Below are 20,731 nucleotides of genomic sequence, written 5' to 3'. Positions count from 1 at the left end.
AACCCTGGTACGTTTCAGAGAGGACCGGGACACCTCGTATGGAGAGTCTGAAACATCCACATCGCAAAAACTGAGTAAGGAACAATGTTCTATGAAGGGCATTTCTCACTTTAAACCCACTGGCAGTTCCGTTCTCCCCCACCCCCGTCACAACTGAGAAGCCGCGGCCCTGATGCCATCTCCGTTTGTGTCGAGTTGCTACAAATGGAATCCCCACGGTCTCGGTATGTAGGAGTGTGGACTAACAAAACATAATCGCCACCACTTCCCAGCAAGGGAGCATGGAGACTCCCTCCTCCACCTCCTCCTGTAAACTGCTCAGATACAAAAACTAATCCGTGATAGTTAATGCTCTCCCCACTTGTCCTGATATCTTCAATAATCTGTGCTCGTGTACACCCAGGGCCTTCTGTTCCTGCACCCCTTTTATAACCGTACAACATGTTTTATATTGTATTTCAATGTTCTTCTTACCGAAGTGCATCACCTCACACTGCTCTGCATTGAACCTCGTCTGCCCTAAAACTGAAATCTACACCAACGTGTGATTGTCCTGTTGGAGTTCCACACTGTCCATCACAAATTTTATAATTCATCCAGGTTTGGTTTATGCAAACATTGAAATTGTCCTACACGCCACACAGAAATGCCGACTACTCATTACTTTGAGCAAGTGCAATACCAACGAACTCCCTGAGGACAGAATTAAATACTGACACACACCAGACAGTGTAAGTGAAATATTGACAAGAAAAACACGGAGCAAGAGAATTACTGACTGACACTCCGTGTCTGTGTTAGTTTCCACGTATTAGTGAATGTCTCTGTGTTAATGTTGTGTATATCAGTGTGTAACAGTGTGTATCAGTGTGGGGCGAGTCTGGCAGTCTCTATGGTGCTGAGTGATGTAATATCCCCCTGACACGAGTTCTGAGGAAGGGCCACTCTATCCGAAACTTTAACTCTCATTTCTATTCACAGATGCTGTCGGACTTGCTGTCAGTCTCTGCTTCCCTCTCCACACCACTGTACAGGTGGGAGTGGAGGGTGAAAATTATCAGGGATTCTGTTTGGGAGGGATCGAGGGAAGGCAGCAGCTCACAGCACCATCAATACACAAACACACACACACAGAAACAGAACATAACATGCACAGAGAGATAGATACACTCAGGGGGCACACAGAGACACATATAGACACACAAAAGTAGACAAGCGTGGAAGGAAATATGCAGATACATGCTTGGACATACAAACACACATGGGGTCATAGAGTTACACTGGGTGTTTGGAAACACACCTATTGGCTCATACAGTCCATGCTGATGATAATCTCCAACTAAACCAGTCCCACCTGCCTGCGCTTGGACCATATTTTCCCAAACCTTCCCTTATACTTGTACTTCATCAAATGTCTTTTAAACGTTGTAACTTTACCCACATCCATCAGTTCTCAGGACGTTCATTCCATTCACGAACCAAATGATGTATAATGAAAATGCACTTCATGGGTCCTGATCAGGTATACATGAGAACTCAGTGAGAAGCTCGGGAAATGAGTTCTGGGAATCTTAATGGCATGTTCTGATCATCAATATCCAAAGGTGAGGTGCTGGAAGACATGAGGCTAATTAACGTGGTGCCATCATTAAACAAACTGGGAAGAACTAAGAACTATAGATCAATGATCGTGACATCAGTGGTGGGCAAGTTGTTGGAGGGAATCTTGAGCGACAGTATGTACATTTATTTGGAAAGGCAAGGACCGATTAGGGATAGTAAACATGGCTTTGTGCATGGGAAATCATGTCTCACAAACACGATTATTTTAGCTTGAAGAAGTAATGAAAAGGATTGATGTGGGCAGTGCAGTGCACGTGATCTATGTGGACTTCAGTAAGGCGTTCGACAAATTTCCTCATGGAAGACTGGTTAGCAATGTTAGAGCTCATGGAATACAGGGAGAACTAGCCATTTGGATACAGAACTGGCTCAAAGGTATAAGACAGAGGGTGGTGCTGGTGGGTTGCTTTTCATACCGGTGGCCTGTGACCAGTGGAGTGCCACAAAGTTCAGTGCTGGTTCTATTGCTATTTTTCATTCATATAAATTATTTGGATATGAACATAGGAGGCATGATTAGTACGTTTAGAGATGACACAAAAGTTGGATGTGCAGTGGACAGAGAAAAAAGGTTATCTCAGAGTATACTGGATCTTAATCAGATGAACCAATGGGCTGAGGAGGGACAGATGAAATTTAATTTAAATAAATGTGAAATACTGCATTTTTGAAAGGAGAATAAAGGCTTGGCTTATACATTTATAGTTAAGTTCCTGGGGAGTATTGCTCAACAAAGAGATCTTGGGGTGCAGGTTCACAGTTTTTGGACAGTGGAATCACAGGTATATCGGATAGTGAAGAAGGTGTTTGATATGCTTGCCGTTTTTGGTCTGTGCATTGAATATAAGAGTTGGGAGGTCATATTGCGGCTGGACAGAACATTGGTTAGGCCACTTTTGAATACTTCGTGCAATTACGGTTTCGATCATCGAGGAAGGATGGGTGAAAACTGAAAGGATTCAGAAAAGATTTACAAAGATACTGCCAGGATTTCGGGTTCTGAGATTATTGGAGAGGCTGAGTTGGCCGGGATTATTTTCGCTGGAGCACCAGCGATTCAGTGGTCATCTCAGAGGTTCCAAAGTCACAAGTGGAATGGATAGCGTGAAAAGCCAAGATCTTTTCCTGATAGTAGCACGTTCCAAAGCTAGAGGGCATAGGTTGAAGGTGAGAGGGGAAAGACTTAAAACCTATCTAAGGAGCAAACGTCTCAATTAAAGGGTGCTGTGTATGTAACGAACTGCCAGAGGAAGTTGTGGGTGCTGGTACAATTACAACATTTAAAAGGCATCTGTATGAGCACATGAGAAGGAAGTGTTTTGTGGATATGGGCCAAATGCTAGCAAATGGAACTACATTAATGAAGGACATCTGGTCAGTAGGGACGAGTTGGAAAGAAAGATCGGTTTCCATGCTAGAGAGCTCTATGACACTATGTCTTCTGTTAAACTTTCTCCTGTCATTTTAAAATTACCCCCAGTCTTGAAATCCGCCACCCTAAGGAAAGGCCACCTGCCATTCAACATTATCAATACCCCTCATTGTTTTATAAACCTCGATAAGATTGATAAGGTCTCAACCTTCTACGCTGCAGTGGAAAAGGTCCCAGTCTATCGAGGCCGTCCTCATAACTTAAACACTCCATTCCCAGTAACATCCTGTTAATTTTTTTCTGAACCGTCTTCAGTTTAATAATATCCAATGTGACTGGGTGACCAGAACTGCACACAGTACTCCAGGAGGGACCTCATGAATGTCCAGCACAACCTGAAGATAATGTTCCAGCTCCTGTACTCAAAGATCTGAGCAATGAAGGCCAGCAAGTCAAACGCCTTCATACCCACCCTGACTACACATGATGCAAACTTCAAAGGAATATACCAGAACCACTAGATCTCTCTGTTCTGTATCACTACCAATGGCCTGACATTGATTTGTATATATCTTCTCGTAGTTTGTTTTACCAAATTCTGAGAGCTTGTAATTATCGAAACTAAACGCCATCTGCCACTCGTCAGCCCAGTGAGTGATAGTACTCGGGTAGAAAGGCTGAAAAGTAATTCGCTGCTTGGATCAATTCGTGGTTTTCAGAAGAGGGCCGTCGCATGTTACAGGCGGGACAGAGTGATTGGTGTTTTGGATCCAAAAAGTATGCTCTTTCTACATCTCTTGTGTTCAGTGATAAGTATCTATTTCACATCCTTTATAGTGCAGAGTGTGTCTGCAGGATTTCTTTCCCTCATATTGCAAATGTCAGATAATAGCCACTTAAGGTGGAAATCATAGCCAAACAATTAAAGAGCTTCATAGCTTGTCTCGAAGGCAGACCACATAAACTTAACATCCCATATTTGTGGTGAGTACCTTTCATCTGTTAAACAATGTCATTCTTTTAACTGTGCAATTCAGTAAAAGTGAACCAAATTTTAACGAATCCACACCGAGCTGAAAGCTGACATTTAAAACGTGACCCAAAATCTGGGCATGGTTTAAGTCTTGTGTCGTGGATAACGCCCACGCCTCTGAGCCAGAGCTCTGGGTTGGATTCCAATACTTGAACTTGCATGGAAGTGCCTCTCACTCTGGACAAGAACGTTTAGATTCATTTCACGGAGTTATGTCACAGTATTTCAAACCAGGCTGATGGACAAACACACAGGAGAATAATGTTGCAGTTCTGGGACTATTGCCAAGTGGTAATAGTGTAAGCCCAAAAGTCTAGATTCAAATCCCACAGAGGTGTTTTATAATGTGACTGAACAAGTTGATTAAAATGATTTTAGAATTGAGATGTGGTGGAGAAGGAAGAGGTGTCAGAATTGAATTTCACAATTTGGGCCTGGGATGACGGAAAACACAGCCATTCGTATTGGTTGGAGTCACATTTGCACCTTCTAGAGGTTTATAACATCATGAAGACCATGGATAGTGTGAATAGTCAGGGTCTTTACTAGAGGGTAGGGAAGTCCACAACTAGAGGACATAGAATGAAGGTGAGATGGACAAGATTTAAATGGGACCTAAGGGGCCCATTCTCACGCAGAGGCTGGTGCATATATGCAATGAACTGCCAGAAAAGGTGGTGGAGGCTGGTACAATTACAACATTTACAAGGAATCTGAGTGGGGACATGAATTGGAAGCGTTTAGATTGATATAGAAGAAATGCTAGAAAATAAAACTAAGTTAACTTACAAGATCTGGTTGGCACGAATGAGTTCAACCAAAGATTCTGTTTCCGAGCTGCACGTCTTTATGATTCATTGATCTAATTAATTATGATGTGCTTGTAACCTTCTTCACCTTCCACCATATAACTAATTTTGGTGTAATCCGTAAACATGCTAACCATACCTTCTATAATACTCATCTAAATCATTGATATAAATGAAAACCAAAAGTGGATCCAGCACTAAACCCTGTGGAACGCTGCTGGTCACAGGCCTCCAGTCCAAAAGACAACCTTCCTCCACCAGCCTCTGTCGACTGTCAATAAGCAGAAGCACTCGCGCGCATACAAGACATGCAGACACACAGACACAGTTCTGTTTCTTTTTCAGTCAGAGGTAGATCCGTGTTGATTGATAAGGGTATCAAGGGTTACAATGAGAAGGTAGGAACATTTTGTTGAGAAACATATCAGTGATGATCGAACAGCTGATCAGACTCGATGTTCCAAACGGTCCAGTTCATGGTTTACACTATTGGAAATGTTGACCCAAGAGAGCAGTGGAGGCTGAGTTTGATAAATACTTTAATGAACAGAGTCAATGGGAACTTGGGATAGGTTTGAGGGGCTGGATGGTTTACATCTTTCCAATTGGTTGTGTCCTCATTCCTAAAATAAAAGAGAAGGTGACTTGCTCTGAGATTCGTACACTTTTAAATTTAGAGGTTCCACCTTTTAAAATTGAGAAACGGCTGTTCCTATCTCCTTATGATTGTGCTGTCTGTGGTATTCTCATCCCCGGGAACAGTGAAGACTCGGTCAATGAAGATATTCATGTCTGACCTTGACTGACCTTTGTTGAACAGGGAAGTCAGTGTTTATTAACAATAGACAGGAAAGGGGTTTTCACTCGCAAACAGACCAGCCAGGATCTTTATAACCTGAGCAGCCGGCTGGAGCGCCTATCCCATGTTCTCTCACTGCACCCATTCAGGCTGTTAGAATGGAAGAGGGAGACCCAATTAAGCCAGTCAGTATCTCTGCAATGGGGCAGGAGGAGATCATTCTGCCCCTCTAATGAGATACACAGGAATAGAATGAAGGAGTTGTTATAGTGTAATAGAGATATGCATCCGGAAAACAGACTCTCTAGTCCAACTCATCCTTGCCAATCAGATGTCCTAAAGTAATTCAGTCTCATTTGCCACCATTTCCCCAATATCCCTCTGAATCATTCCTTTCCATATATCCATCTGGATTACTTTTTAATGTTGTAATCACACCAGCCTCCATCACTTCCTCTGGCAGCTCATTCCATACACACATAATACTCTGTGTGAACAAATTGCCCCTTAGTTCTCTTTTATATCATTCCCCTCTCACCTTAAACCTAGTCTCTAGTTTTGGACTCCCTTACCCCAGGGAAAAGACTTTGCCTATTTACACTATCCATGCTGGTCAAGATTTTATCAACCTCTATAAGATCCCCTCTCAAAGACAATAGTTTATTTTAATGTGTAGTGACTGCAGCAATTTTTCAACGTAGCACATACAGCCAAAAATGAATTTAATGATGAAGATTATTGTTTGTGTTGTTCAATGGATGAATGCTCATCAAGCTAATAGGAAACCTCCCCTCACTCTCAGTGCCTGCCTGGTGAAATTTGAGCACATGTCTAATATTGCAGAATGGTTCTATTACTGAATCTAAAAGACAACATTATTCACCTGGCAGCAATCCCATGAAAAGGTAGTCTATATTCAGTGCTCATCTTTTAAACTGTCAGGGACCTGGATCATTGATGGTACGAACTCCACCTGATCATATGACAACAAATGGCCCGAATGGAGGACCGCTTAACTCAGGAACAAATCGACAACCAACTTCACAGTATAACAGGAGGACATGAAAATGTTCTAAGGAAGCCCTGGTTAGTACCAGGAAATATGGAGTCGAGATAATTACTTGTTTTCAGGTTGGAAAGCTGTAACTAGTGGAACTTCCGAGGGATCAGTGTGAGTTTCTGAACAGTTTACAATCTAGATTAATGATTTGGATGAAGGGGCTCAATGTATTGGAGCTCAGTTTGCTCATACGCCAGGATAAACATTCAATAAGATGTGAAGTGGAGGCAGAGAGTCTGCAATGAGATACAGACAGGGCAGGGTCGTGTGCAAACTTTACGCACAAAAAAATTGTACAATGTCAGTGATGGGAAGTTTGTTTTGGAGGAAGCATAAAACAACAGTAAATTATATAACTGGAGGCAGAATGCAGAATTCGATGGTACAAAGGGATTCGTGTGTCCTGGTACATATTTCGTAACAAGTTCGTCTGTAGATGCAGCACATGATTTGGAAAATAAATGGAATGATACCTTATCTTGCAAAGGGTATCGGGTATGATTTTAAGGTTGTTTTACAGCATCTGGACACGCAATTGCTGAGACAGCATCTGATGTACTGTGTGGGGCTTGTAATTCCACTGAAGTAAAAAAAGACTGCTTTTGAAACTTGGTTCTCTTTACTCGATCTTGCGATGAAGGCATTATTGGATTTTTTTTAAGGTTAGATTACTTACAGTGTGGAAACAGGCCCTTCGGCCTAACAAGTCCACACCGACCCGCCGAAACGCAACACACACATACCCGTACATTTACTCCTTTACCTAACACTACAGGAAATTTAGCATGTCCAATTCACCTAACCTGCACATCTTTGGACTGTGGGAGGAAACCGGAGCAAACCCACACAGACACGGGGAGAATATGCAAACTCCACACAGTCAGTCACCTGAGTCGTGAATTGAACCCAGGTATCTGGTGCTGTGAGGCAGCAGTGCTAACCACTGTGCCACCGTGCCGCCCATTATGTTTTGAACGATCAGAGGTATAGGCCTGACAATGAGAAATGTTATTATTGACCATATCCGATTTTGAGCGAGTGAATACCTGATGAATATTTTATCTTCCAGACTGGGGAATAAGACTGGGGAAATAATTTAAGAATAAAATGTATTCATTTAAGTACAGATATTACGAAGATATTAAAAGTTATATTATAAACGTGTACGGGAACATAGAAACACATCCTCAAATCTAATGGGGCGATTTGTTATGAAAGAAATGGCTGTGTGTCCGATGGCAGCAAAGATGCACCTGCATGGAGCAGGGAACGTTATGGAGTCGTACAGGTCAGACACTGTTCAAAGAGACCTCATCTGGTCCAGTTTGCGATCGGATAACGTTAATATGTGATTCAACTCAGAGAGTGTGGAAATGTAACCTTCCTGACAAGGAACAGCCTGTTGCTCCCTCTGTCTCCGTCTTCCTTATTCCAGGAATTTGTGTGAGCTGAAAACTCCTAAGTCATCTTTACCACTCATGGAGGAATCCTGTCGAGGAATCACTGGAATCACCCCACTGCCTGAAGTAAAGGGAATTCAGCTAAATCCACCTGTTCCAGGAAGTAATCCCATTACCAGTAGTTTGTAAGAGCAGAATAGCTCCATAAGCTGAATGGTATTTGGAACCATCATAATGACTTCAATTAATATTTGGTCAAAGTTCTTTCAAGTTACCTCTCTGCAGAGATTTTATTTTTCAGTTTGTCATCAAACGTGTGCATCTGTCAGTATTATTAGAGAGAGAAATGTCGGTACTCAGATTTGCACTATCCAAAATGTTCGTCATTCATCTTTCCATCGTAGTTTGATTAACTTTGTTTCGGTCATACACTTGTCAATTGTAGCAGATTAATGAATTCTACCTAACTTGTTCCTAATTCGGACTCAGTATGAGACCTATATTGTTGGTCATAACACCAAGTTATTTATATTAACATTTACAGAGATCAGTGGAAGCATGGGACGAGGAAAGGGCATAGTGACCTAAACTATTGAATGCTGAGCCTGACGTGGGCACGTTGTTGGAGGCGATTGTGAGGGACAGGATTTACATGCATTTGCGAATGCAACTACTGATTAGGGATAGTCAACATGACTTTGTGCATGGAAAATCGTGTCTAACAATGTTGATTGCATTTTTTCAAGAGGTGGCAAGAAAAAAATGAAGGCAGTTTGGTAGACGCTACCTTTCCAGTCCTGAGAAAGGTTTACGACAGGATTCCATATGGCAGACAAGTTAGTAAGGTTAGATGACAAATGGATCCAAGATGAGCTAACCAATCGACTACCAAATTAGAAAGAAGGTAGGAGACTGAGGGTGGTCGGTGACAGCTTTTCAGATTGGAGCACTGTGAACAATGGTGTAAACTGGACCAGATGAGGTCTCTTTGAACAGTGTCTGAACTGTACGACTCCATCACGTTCCCTGCTCCATGCAGGTGCATCTTTGAACAAGGTGCTGAATCCACTGCATTTGTCATTTATATAAATGATTTGGGTCTGAATATTTGCCTTTTTATTATGTTTATAGATGACATCAAAATTGGAGGTGCAGTTGCCAGCAAGATTTACCTCTGAGTTTAATGGACTTCGATCAGATGGGCCAAGGAGTGACAAATGGAGTTAAATTTAGACAAATGTGTAGTGTTGCATTTTTAAAAAGATAAAACGGGGTAGGAATTACATATTTAATGGTGGAGCCCTGGGGAGTGTTGTCCAACAAAAGTGTGCAGGCTCATAAATCTTTGGAGATAGAGTCGCGGGTAGACAGGGTGGGGAAGAAGGGGTTTGGGATGCTTGCCTTTACTGGTCAGTGCATTGGGTATGCGAGTTGGGAGATTATATTTCGACAGGGCAGAATATTGGTGAGGCCAGATTTAGTATACTTTGTTTAATTCAGTTCTGTCTGCTGTAGGAACGATGCCTTTAATCTTGAGAGGGTGCAGAAAGGTTTTACAACGATATTGCACAGCATGGAGGGAATGAGCTACAGGGAAAGGGTGGGCAGACCAGGGTTTGTTTCCTCTGGAGCAACGGAGGCCGAGGTGTGACATTACAGAGGTTTATAAAATGGTAAGTGACAAGGACAATCTGAATAGCAAGGTCTTTTTTCCAAGTATCCGGGATTCCAAAGCTATAGGATAAAGGCTTAAGGTGAGAGGAGAGAGATCGTAAATGGACAAAATTTTCATGCAGATTGTGGTGTGTGTATGGAATGAGCTGTCAGAGAACGTGATGGAGGTTGGTACAGTTTCAACATTTAAAAAGCATCTGGATGTACATATCAATAGGAAGGATTTAGAGGATATGAGCCTAATTCTGGCTTCACAAGAATGAGGGAAAGCCATTTAGCCCATCAAAACTGGGCAAGAAGAGCGTCAGTCCTTTCAGTCCCTCCCGGCGGTTACACAGAAAGACAAGGATTCTGCTCAGCCCCACACGTCACTTACACGGGATCTGAACGTGACCATTTTACGCTTGGAGTCACTTAGAAAGGAACAGGAAGAGGTCACTCCGCTTCTCAAGTCACTAACACAGGAACAGGAAGGTGTCAACACATAACCACGTAGAGCAGGAACTGCACAGAGGGACTGTGCCATGTTATTCCCCGCCATTACCCAAAATACATCCGTGTTGTGTTAGCGTGGTTGTTTGGCAGTGGGAATGAAGCCATTTTTTAAAACAGTCTCAAAACCATCTTCCACAGCTGAGTGATGTTCTTTCTGAAAGTCAAGTGGGTGAGGAATGGCTAACTGTTTCAGACTGAAGGTATTATAACTTCTGACAGGATTGTGAACAATGTAACGTTGAGTGCAGGCTCACACAGTAACTGCGCATTAAAGTGCATTCAGAGCCCATACATCTCTGTCAACCGAAATGAGGGTTCTGCACAGGCGTGTAAACTATTGGGAATCGAGCATCCTGTGGGAAATCTGGAATTTCTCACCTTATCAATGGCTGTTTGAAACATCATAATGAGTGTCTGTCCATACCCATCAAGTTTCAACTTCTTATTCTCTCACAGTGCTACAGATTAAACACATAGTTACTGCACTACCTCCTGATTGTACTATAATGCCAGGGTTTGGTCTGGTGAAAATCATTTGCACTGTCTCGGTGACATAGAGATCATTATTTATAAAGCATCAGTGACAAGGGCAGAATTTGTTGTCTACCAATAATTGCTCTTGACTGTGAGGCCATTTGTCAAGACAATATAGAGCCAACCATATTATTGTATGTCTGCAGTCATACTTAGATTCTTTACCAAAGGCTATAAGTGAAATAATAAAAGAAATACTGATGTCTTATTGCTGATGTAAGTAAAATGAGATTTCATTCCAATGTTTGTCATACGAATTTAAGTTCTAACATTGGCTCTGGTAGGGTTTGAAACAATGTCTTCAAATCCAGAACTTGTGCCTCTGAATTACCCATCCGGTGCCATCATTACTCTGATATGGGGTCCCTATTATGAAATAACTGGAGAGACAAGTACAAGCTTATTGTCAAGATATTTGTATCTGGAAGACTGATCAGAAAAGAACTGGAGCCATAAAATTCGAAGTTAACAAGGGGACAGGTAACAGCTAATTCAGCAACAGCACTGAGGCTGAGAGAATACGGAGGAATATAACAGTTCAGGGGTAAAGGAAGATTTAAGTGTCTGAATAGCCTTGTTCCTTCTTAGATGTTTATGAATGAGGAGTCTGAAATTGATGGAATGGTGTTTGTGACTGAAACTAAGGATAACAGTTTATGTATTTGTTAAATATGAATAACTGATATAGGAATAACTTTCATCATTGCTTATAGAATTGACAGGTATAGGCTCACCAGGATCACCAACAACAGTGAGGATGGGGTAGTAATCTACCTGAATAATCATCAGTACGGCTTGTATCAGCAACTCTAACCATGGCCAATCTGGAACAAGATAGTAAAGACACAAGGGTAAACTCCTGTCCATTATCAGAACATTCCAGTCTAATGTTCTCAGATTCTGATCCATCGTTGGAACATTCCAGTCTATGGTTGTAATATTCTCTTTCTCTCCTTCTTTTTGTCCTGCAGATCCAAACCATCTTGAGGATGACGCTATTGCTTATACAATGGGATAACAGGTTGAAGGACGCCCCGCATTAATAGAAGAGGAAACCCTCCAGTGACGCAATTAGGTTCCATGGAGACTGACATCAATCACAGGCACTGAACAAACAGCTCCAGTTAACCTCCATTCACAATAATCCTCATATGCCACAATAATACTTGTTCTGGGTGGGATGTGGACATTCCTGACGATTGGGTGAATGGCACATCTCCAATTGCAAAGTTAGAGGTGAGGCAGAGAGCCGATGCTTTCTCTTCACAAGCGCGATGGTTCTACTGCATTTTGGCAGAGTTGGAATTGCTGGGCTGCCGAGGCCATCTGTGTCTGATCACGAGGACTGCTGCATCCTTTCGTTTCATTTATTTATGTTTTACTTCGACATTTATCTGGCCATCACTTAATGGCTTAGGCAGGGTTAGGCATTTTTGAGAGCCTCCTGCGGTGCCATAGACAGTGTGGATACAATCTATTCTTTGTGGTTCTTGCAGCCGCGGCCGAGTCCTGTGGTGCGATGGTCAAATTCTCACAGAGCCAGGATTCTAAGTTTTACCTTTCGCCAGTTATTGCTGGGGTCTCAGCAGGGTTGGAAGGTAATAAATCGCTGCAGGATGCTACACACTCTCTCTGAGATTTCTCTCAGAATTGTCTTTTGATGTGCTTTCCTCCTCTATTGAAGAACTGCTTGTGAGACAATCTGTTTCCTGAATGTGCTTTTGGCAAGTGTGTCTTTATGGGATGTTACCATATTGGAAAAGTAACTGTTTAGCAGTTAAATAAACTGTTATTCTGTTAAGTTTTCCAATAGTTATTCCAAGTTCCTCTTGTTGTTGCTGTATTTTGTCGACTGTGTTTGAATAGATTGTGTTTTGCTTAAAGTTGAATATTTCGACCAAGTGAATTGCATCTGAAATAAATCACCTCGCATTTACATTTAAAATAAGAAAGTGTTCAGGTCGAGACTACCTTTTCCATGTACATTGAGGGGATCTGCTCGGGTCCACAATAAGAGCGATAGATATTTACATTTTACTTGGGTAATTACTTAATAGACAACATGTTGCAGAAATATGGGGTTTGATAGCAATATGTGCCTTGCTGGAGGAGGGTTAGCTCTACTAGGAAATGGACCGGATACCTAATCCACCTCACAGACCTAGCCCAGACACGTATAAGCCCACTATGGAACACTGTACAGACCTGAATCAGTACAAACCAGCAAACTGTCCAGGATGGAATACTTTGCAAGTTTCACCAGTCCACAAGCTGTCCCTTCAATATGAGGATTTCCAGCTCCATATCTCCATTGTGCCATGACAACAGGTGCTGTGGGTACAAACATCACTGCCACAGAGAGATGGTAGGGGAGGGTTGTGGGGAGACAACTTTAAATACCAATAAGCAAAAGGGTTTTGGGAAAAAGAGAAAACGAGATTGAGAGACAAATTCATGGAAAATCAGAGGTTTCAAAATGCTGAAATAAGGATATTTCGGCAACATCCTGCAATATGAGCCAATATGCTCAAGAATGATGGGTGAACGGAATATCATTGTGAGTTCTGATGTTGGAGATTTTGATGAGCATTTGTTTTGCAGCTTTATAACTGGAGTGGCCTCAGCAGAGTCTTCGACTTTTTGGGCTGAATCTGGCAATAATCTGTCTCAGTGACATTTTCTTTGAGTGTGACAGAGTGATTGTGTGCGCGAGGCTGAGCTAGTTTCCTGGTGATATCTTATCGAACTCACTTCATTAACTGCCCACTGCACTCCATGACGTCCGTATCATTCAATACCAGCCCGACTCTCCCACCCATCATGGCTGGAGGTACTCACCATCGCATGGATGTCCCTGGATATTCTGTGATCCTTGTACGGCTGCGATCTTTAACGACCAACGAGCTCATGTTTGAGCTTTCTCAGTTTCGATCTGCCCTGCATAGCAGATAAGTGGCAATTTCACAATGTTTTGACAACAGAGGCAGATGGATTGGCTACTACAGACAGGGATCATTCTCTTCCCATATTGGGCTACACCAGCAGATCCACCAAGCATGGTCTGAGTTCACCAACCCAGATCAGTGCAGTATCTGCAGTATGAAGAAATGCGCAGCAATACAGGACAAGCATTAATAAACTTGCCCACTCTGTCAGGATAAGGATCATCGTATTCTCTTGTTCCCTCACACTCACTGTTACAGCATCTACCACTCTCACTATTGCATGCAGCACCTTCCCGTCTTCTCTGTCTGTCTCCCTCTGTCTGTCTCTCTCTCTTTCTCATCTTTGCAACACCCCCACAAGGTGGTAGAATATTCTGGATCATGCTGATTATAGAATGTTCAGATACTGTTCCAAACAATTCCCATTTTCAGAAAAAAAATGTTGATTTCTCGTATGTGATGCATAAAGCGAAGGATTAGAAATGTACGTTTTTCAAATCGCACATAATTCAAATCCATCATGAGACTATTCAGCCCTTCAAACGTGCTCTAGCATTTAATAAGATCGTGGCTGATTTAATAGTTTTCTCAGCTCCATGTTAGAGGAACGTTCAGCCATTCAACCCTCTGGGTTCCTGTCAGTAACCAGACGACATGCAGGCACTTCTACCCCGGTTTTCTTCAAGTGCCTGTTCGAGGGCCTTTCCCACGGGAATAGACTCTCCTAACAATGTATTCCATCAACTCAAAATTTTTCCATAATGGCAAGCACATTTTAGACAGACCCATCAAAAATATGTTCTTATTTAATTATTGTTGATATCCAATCACAATCAGTCACTCTGGTTACTTCACTTCTCTCACCTCATTATCTTCAGCCAAAGACAGTTTTAAATCATTTAGTATTACAGTGGTGGAAAGGACGATGGATGAAGACTCGCCATCTGAGGTAGTTTGGACTGAAATTAGGAATCGGAAAGGTGAGGTCACGCTGTTAGGAGTTTTCTACAGGACTCCTAATAGTCCTAGAGACGTAGAAGAAAGGATTGCGAGGATGATTCGGGAGAAGAGTGAAAGTAATAGGGTGGTTGTTATGGAGGACTTTAACTTTCCAGATATTGACTGGGAAAACTATAACTTGAGTTCGTCAGATGGGTCGGTGTTTGTCCAATGTGTGCAGGAGGGTTTCCTGACATAATATGTAGACAGGCCAACAAGAGGTGAGGCCATACTGGATTTGGTTCTGGGTAACGAACCAGGCTAGGTGTTAGCATTGGAGGTAGGTGAGCACTTTGGGGACAGTGACCACAATTCAGTGACTTTTACTCTAGTGATGGAGAGGGATAAGTGTGCACTGCAGGGCAAGAGTAATAGCTGGGGGCAGGGAAATTATGATGCGGTGAGGCACGATTTAGGATGCGTGGCATGGAAATGTAGTCTTCTAGGCACGGGCAAAATTGATATGTGGAGCTTGTTCAAGGAACAACTATTGAGTGTCCTTTATAAGTATGTACCAGTCAGGCAGGGCGGAAAGGGTCGTGTGAGGGAGCCGTGGTTTAATAAGGAATTGGAATCCCTTGTTAAATGGAAGAGGGTGGCCTATGTAAAGATGAGGCGTGAAGGTTCAATTGGGGCGATTGAGAGTTATAAGGTAGCCAGGAATGATCTGAAGAGAGAGCTAAGAGCAGCAAGGAGGGGACATGAAATTTCCTGAGTTGGTAGGATTAGGGAAAACCTTAAGGCTTTCTATAGGTCTGTCAGGAATAAAAGAATGACTAGGGTAGGAATAGGTCCAGTCAAGGATAGTAGTGGGAAGTTGCGTGTGGAGGCTGAAGAGATTGGGGAGAGACTGAATGAATACTTTTCGTCAGTATTCACTCAGGAACAGGACATTGATGCCGATGTGAATACTGAATCACAATTAATTAGAATCGACTGCTTTGAGGTATGTAGGGAAGAGGTGTTGGAAAGTCTGGAAAGGGTGGAAATAGATAAGTCCCCTGGGCCTGATGGAATTTATCCTCGGATTCTCTGGGAAGCAAGGGAGGAGATTGCAGAGCCATTGGCCTTGATTTTTATGTCCTCGTTGTCTCCAGTAATAGAGCCAGAAGACTGGAGGATAGCAAATGTGGTTCCCTTGTTCAAGAAGGGGAGTGGGGATAATCCTAGTAACTATAGGCCGGTGAGTCTCACTTCTGTTGTGGGCAAAGTCTTAGAGAGAATTGTAAGGGATAGGATTTATGAACATCTGGATAGAAATAATGTGATCAAGGATAGTCAGCATGGTTTTATGAAGGGCAGGTCCTGCCTCATAAACCTTATTGAATTCTTTGAGAAAGTGACTAAGGAGGTAGACGAGGGTAAAGCGGTACATGTAGTGTATATGGATTTTAGTAAGGCGTTTGATAAGGTTCCCCATGGTAGGCTACTGCACAAAATACGGAGGTATGGCATTGAGGGTGAGTTTGAGGTTTGGATTAGGAATTGGCTGGCTGGAAGAAGACAGAGGGTAGTAGTTGATGGTAAAGGTTCATTTTGGAATGCAGTTACTAGCGGTGTTCTGCAAGGATCTGTTTTGGGACCATTGCTGTTTGTCATTTTTTTAAATGACCTGGAGTAGGGGCTAGAAGATTGGGTGACCAAGTTTGGGCATGATACGAAAGTCGGTGGAGTTGTTGACAGTGAGGAATGATGTGGCAGGTTACAGCAGGATATTGATAAGCTGCAGAGCTGGGCAGAAAGGTGGCAAAAGGAGTTCAATGTAGGTAAGTGTAAGGTAAGAGTACACTTTGGTAAGAGTAATAAAAAGATGGGGTACCGGGCTAATAGTCGGATACTTGGTGGTGTGGATAAGCAGATGGATCTTGGTGTCCATGTGCACAGATCTCTGAAAGTTGCCACCCAGGTAAATAGTGCGATGAAGAAGGCATATGGCGTACACGCTTTTATTGGTAGAGGAATTGAGTTCCGGAGTCCTGATGTCATGTTGCAGTTATATAAGACTCTGGTGCGGCCGCATCTGGAGTATTGTGTGCAGTTTTGGTCGCCATACTATAGGAAGGATGTGGAGGCACTGGAACGGGTGCAGGGGAGGTTTACCAGGATGTTGACTGGTATGGTAGGACGATCGTATGAGGAAAGGCTGAGGCACTTGGGGCTGTTTTCATTGGAGAGAAGAAAGTTTAGTAGTGACTTGATAGAGGTGTACAAGATGATTAAGGGTTTAGATAGGGTTGACCATGAGAACCTTTTTCCACGTATGGATTCAGCTATGACGAGGGGGCATAGCTTTAAATTAAGGGGTGGTAGGTATAGGACAGATGCTCGGGGTTGATTCTTTACTCAGCAAGTCGTGAGTTCATGGAATGCCCTGCCAGTAGCAGTGGTGGCCTTTCCCTCTTTCTGGGCAATTAAACCGGCATTGGATAGGCATATGGAGGATAGTGGGCTAGTGTAAGTTCGGTGGGCTTGGATCGGCGCAACATCGAGGGCCAAAGGGCCTGTACTGCGCTGTATGTTTCTATGCTTCCATGTCTCCTTATAAAATACAATTTTATATTAGATTGGATTAGATTACTTGCAGTGTGGAAACAGGCCCTTCGGCCCAACAAGTCCACACCGACCCGCCGAAGCGCAACCCACCCATACCCCGACATTTACCCCTTACCTAACACTACGGGCAATTTAGCATGGCCAATTCACCTGACCTACACATCTTTGGACTGTGGGAGGAAACCGGAGCACCCGGATGAAACCCACGCAGATACGGGGAGAATGTGCAAACTCCACACAGTCAGTCGCCTGAGGCGGGAATTGACCCCGGGTCTCTGGCGCTGTGAGGCAGCAGTGCTAACCACTGTGCCACCGTGCCGCACACGAGAATTTCTGGCAGAGAACATTTTTTTGTCCTCAACCTTTATCTTGACCGATATCTGAATTGCATCTTCTTTCCTTGTTATGAAAGTTTATCTTACCCATTGTCTGTCACTGTTTCTGACGATAGAAGTGACACACTCTTCCACTCAGTTGTCTGGACGTCTGGATTGTGATGCAGAGGGATGCCAACAGCGCAGGTTCAAGTTCCCCCCCCCGCCCCCCCGACAGAGGTTACCATGAAGGGGACGCTCTCTCAACCTCACCCCATCACCCGAGGTGTGGTAACACTTAGGGCAAACCATCACGAGCGGTCTCTCTCTCATGACAGAGCAGCCCATGGTCATGCTGCCATTTCATTTGTACCGATGTCAGCATTTCCACCACACTGCACATTCCTGCCCATTTCACGATAATCCTTGACTCTGTTGTTTTTTCTGAATCTTCTGTCTGTGCTTCAAAAGCATTCAGTATTTCAATATTTCTGCCTCCAATGCTCTGCGGAGAAGAGAGTTTCAAAGACTCAAAACAATTCGAGAAAACAAAAATTACTCTCATCAGAGTTGTGAGGTTTTTTGACTCCTTACCTGAGAAATTAAATAATTCCATTGGAAACAGTTCAAAGATGTTTCACTTCATGTATTCCAGGGATGAAAGGCTTATATTAGAGAGGCTTTGACAGATTATTCGTGTAATGACAGGTGTTCTTGTTGAAACATACAAGATCAGGTATTATACAAACACTGGGTGTTTGTATAATCCAAACTTGTTTTCATTGTCATAGAAACTCTCCAGAGTGGAAGAAGAACATTCTGCCCATCGAGTCCACACTGACCCACAGAACAGCATCCCACAAAGCCCTGTCCCCAACCCTATGCATGTAATCCTGCGTTCCCCAGGTCAAACCCACACATCTATGGGCACTAAAGGCAACCGAGCATGTCCAACCCACTCTCAGCAGCACATTGTAGGACTTTGAGTGAAACTGGAGCTCTGACAGGAAAGCAACACAGACATGGGGAGAATGTTCAAACTACACATAGGGGGTCGCCCGAGTTTGGAATTGAACTCAGCTCTGTGGTGACGTGAGGCAGCAGTGGTACTCACAGATTCAACATGCTCCTCCGTTTGTTCTATTAGTTACTTGTGGCTCATTAAAGAAATCAGTCTGACTTGTTCCTATCACTGAACCTGACCCAGTCTGAGACCTTTATCATTGGCTATATCACCAACCTGGTTACATTTAAAATTTGTTGTGAGCAGTGGAGGAGTGGAACTAGGAAAGGAAACAGTGACACCCTCCAACCTCAGTCAGAACATGAATGAGGAGAAATTCTCAAAATGGGATTTCATTCCAGTGGTACTTCTCTTTCCCAGAATTTTGGGATGGCTGAATCTTTATATTATATCGAGGTTGACTTTGTCTGATTGTCCATAGACAATCAGGAATAATGGTGCATGGAGGGAAAAGTGCAGTTGGGACCACAATAAGATGCGCCAAGATCTTATTTACTGGTGGAGTAGAGTCAAAGGGCCGAATGGCTCACTCGTGTTCCTCAGCCCTATGTTCTGATGAATCAATTCAGACCATCAGACCTGTTACACGGGACCATGTCGAGGTCACTCCAATGGTTAGGTGTAGTTTCAGAAATGTACTTGGAAAATCCAGGATTGGTCAGGAAGTGACACGCCACCCACAGGCTTCTCCTCTCTGTAATGTCTGCTGCAGATGTGGGTTTTGTTACAGACCCAGATTCACTGTGAAGAAAGCCTCCTACCTCACCCAGGCTTAACTCAAACAAATCCTCTTCTCCTCCTGAATGCAACATTGTATTTCATGACTTCCATCAAAATATCCAGTAACTTTCCAAAAGCATAACATGAGAACATAAGAAATAGGAACAGGAGAAGGCCATTCAGCTGCACACGCCCTGTCATTTAATATGAACATAGCTGACCTACTCCACAGCTCAACTCCGCTTTCTTGCCGACTCCTTGCACCCATGCACAACTCTCTGGGTTTGAGAATTCCATACATTCACTACCTTCTGAGTGAAGACATTACTCTGCATCTCAGTTTGAAATCGCTATTCCACATTCAGTATCAACATCCCTGAGTTCAAGACCACACCCAGCAGTGGAAACACGTTCTCAACATCTAACTTGTCAAGTCCCCTCGGTATCTTGTATTCCTCAGCAGTATTGCTCCTCAATCATTTCAACCACAATGAGTAATTTCATCCCCATTTTAGAGGTTCTTAATAACACAACCCTTTCATCCCAAGAACCCACCTCGTTACCTGCTGTATCAGCATGCTGACGTTATGTTTCATACACAGGAACACTCCAATCCCTTTGTACTGTTCCTTTTCTGGAAGTCCTCTCCATTGAATAGCAGCCTGCCTTTTGACTCAGCGTCATCCTCCACCTCGGATGTATATTGCACTCAGACCTCTCCTTCAGGCTATCAGTTGAGATTAACTAGGAGAAAATGAGGACTGCAGATGCTGGAGTGCCAGAGTTGAAAAATGTGATGCTGGAATAACATAGCAGGCCAGGCAGCATCCGAGGAGCAGGGGAATTGTCGTTTCGGGCATAGGCCTGAAGAAGGGCTTATGCCCGAAACGTCGATTCTCCTGCTCCTCGGATGTTGCCTGGCCTGCTGTGTTTTCCAGTACCACATTTTTCAACTATTAGTATAGATTGTAAATAACTGATGCCATCGGACTGATATTTGTGCTACTCCAGCATATACACTTTTATCATTACAGTCCATTAATCCTGATTCTCCGATTTCTTTGTGTTAACCAATCGTAATCCCATGCTCATACATTATCCGTCTTCTGTCTTGTATGAGAACCTTTATTTTGTGATACCTTGTGGAAAATCTCTGGAAAGCATCGTGTCCACCAGTTCCCCTTTATCAAGTCCGCTTGTTACGTTCTCAGGGATTTCCAGAAATATATTGCATGACTTTAAAGGCCAAAATATAATTTCTCGTTCACAAAACGACACTGAATCTGAGTGAAGCTTTTCTAAATGTCCATGTTGGCCAGCTTTTCCAAAATAAATTAGTCCCATCTGCTTGCATTTGGCCCGTATGCCTCTAAATGT

This window comes from Chiloscyllium punctatum, unplaced genomic scaffold (genome assembly GCF_047496795.1).
Source record: "Chiloscyllium punctatum isolate Juve2018m unplaced genomic scaffold, sChiPun1.3 scaffold_149, whole genome shotgun sequence".
Taxonomy (NCBI): domain Eukaryota; kingdom Metazoa; phylum Chordata; class Chondrichthyes; order Orectolobiformes; family Hemiscylliidae; genus Chiloscyllium; species Chiloscyllium punctatum.
This window is presented reverse-complemented; position numbering follows the sequence as displayed.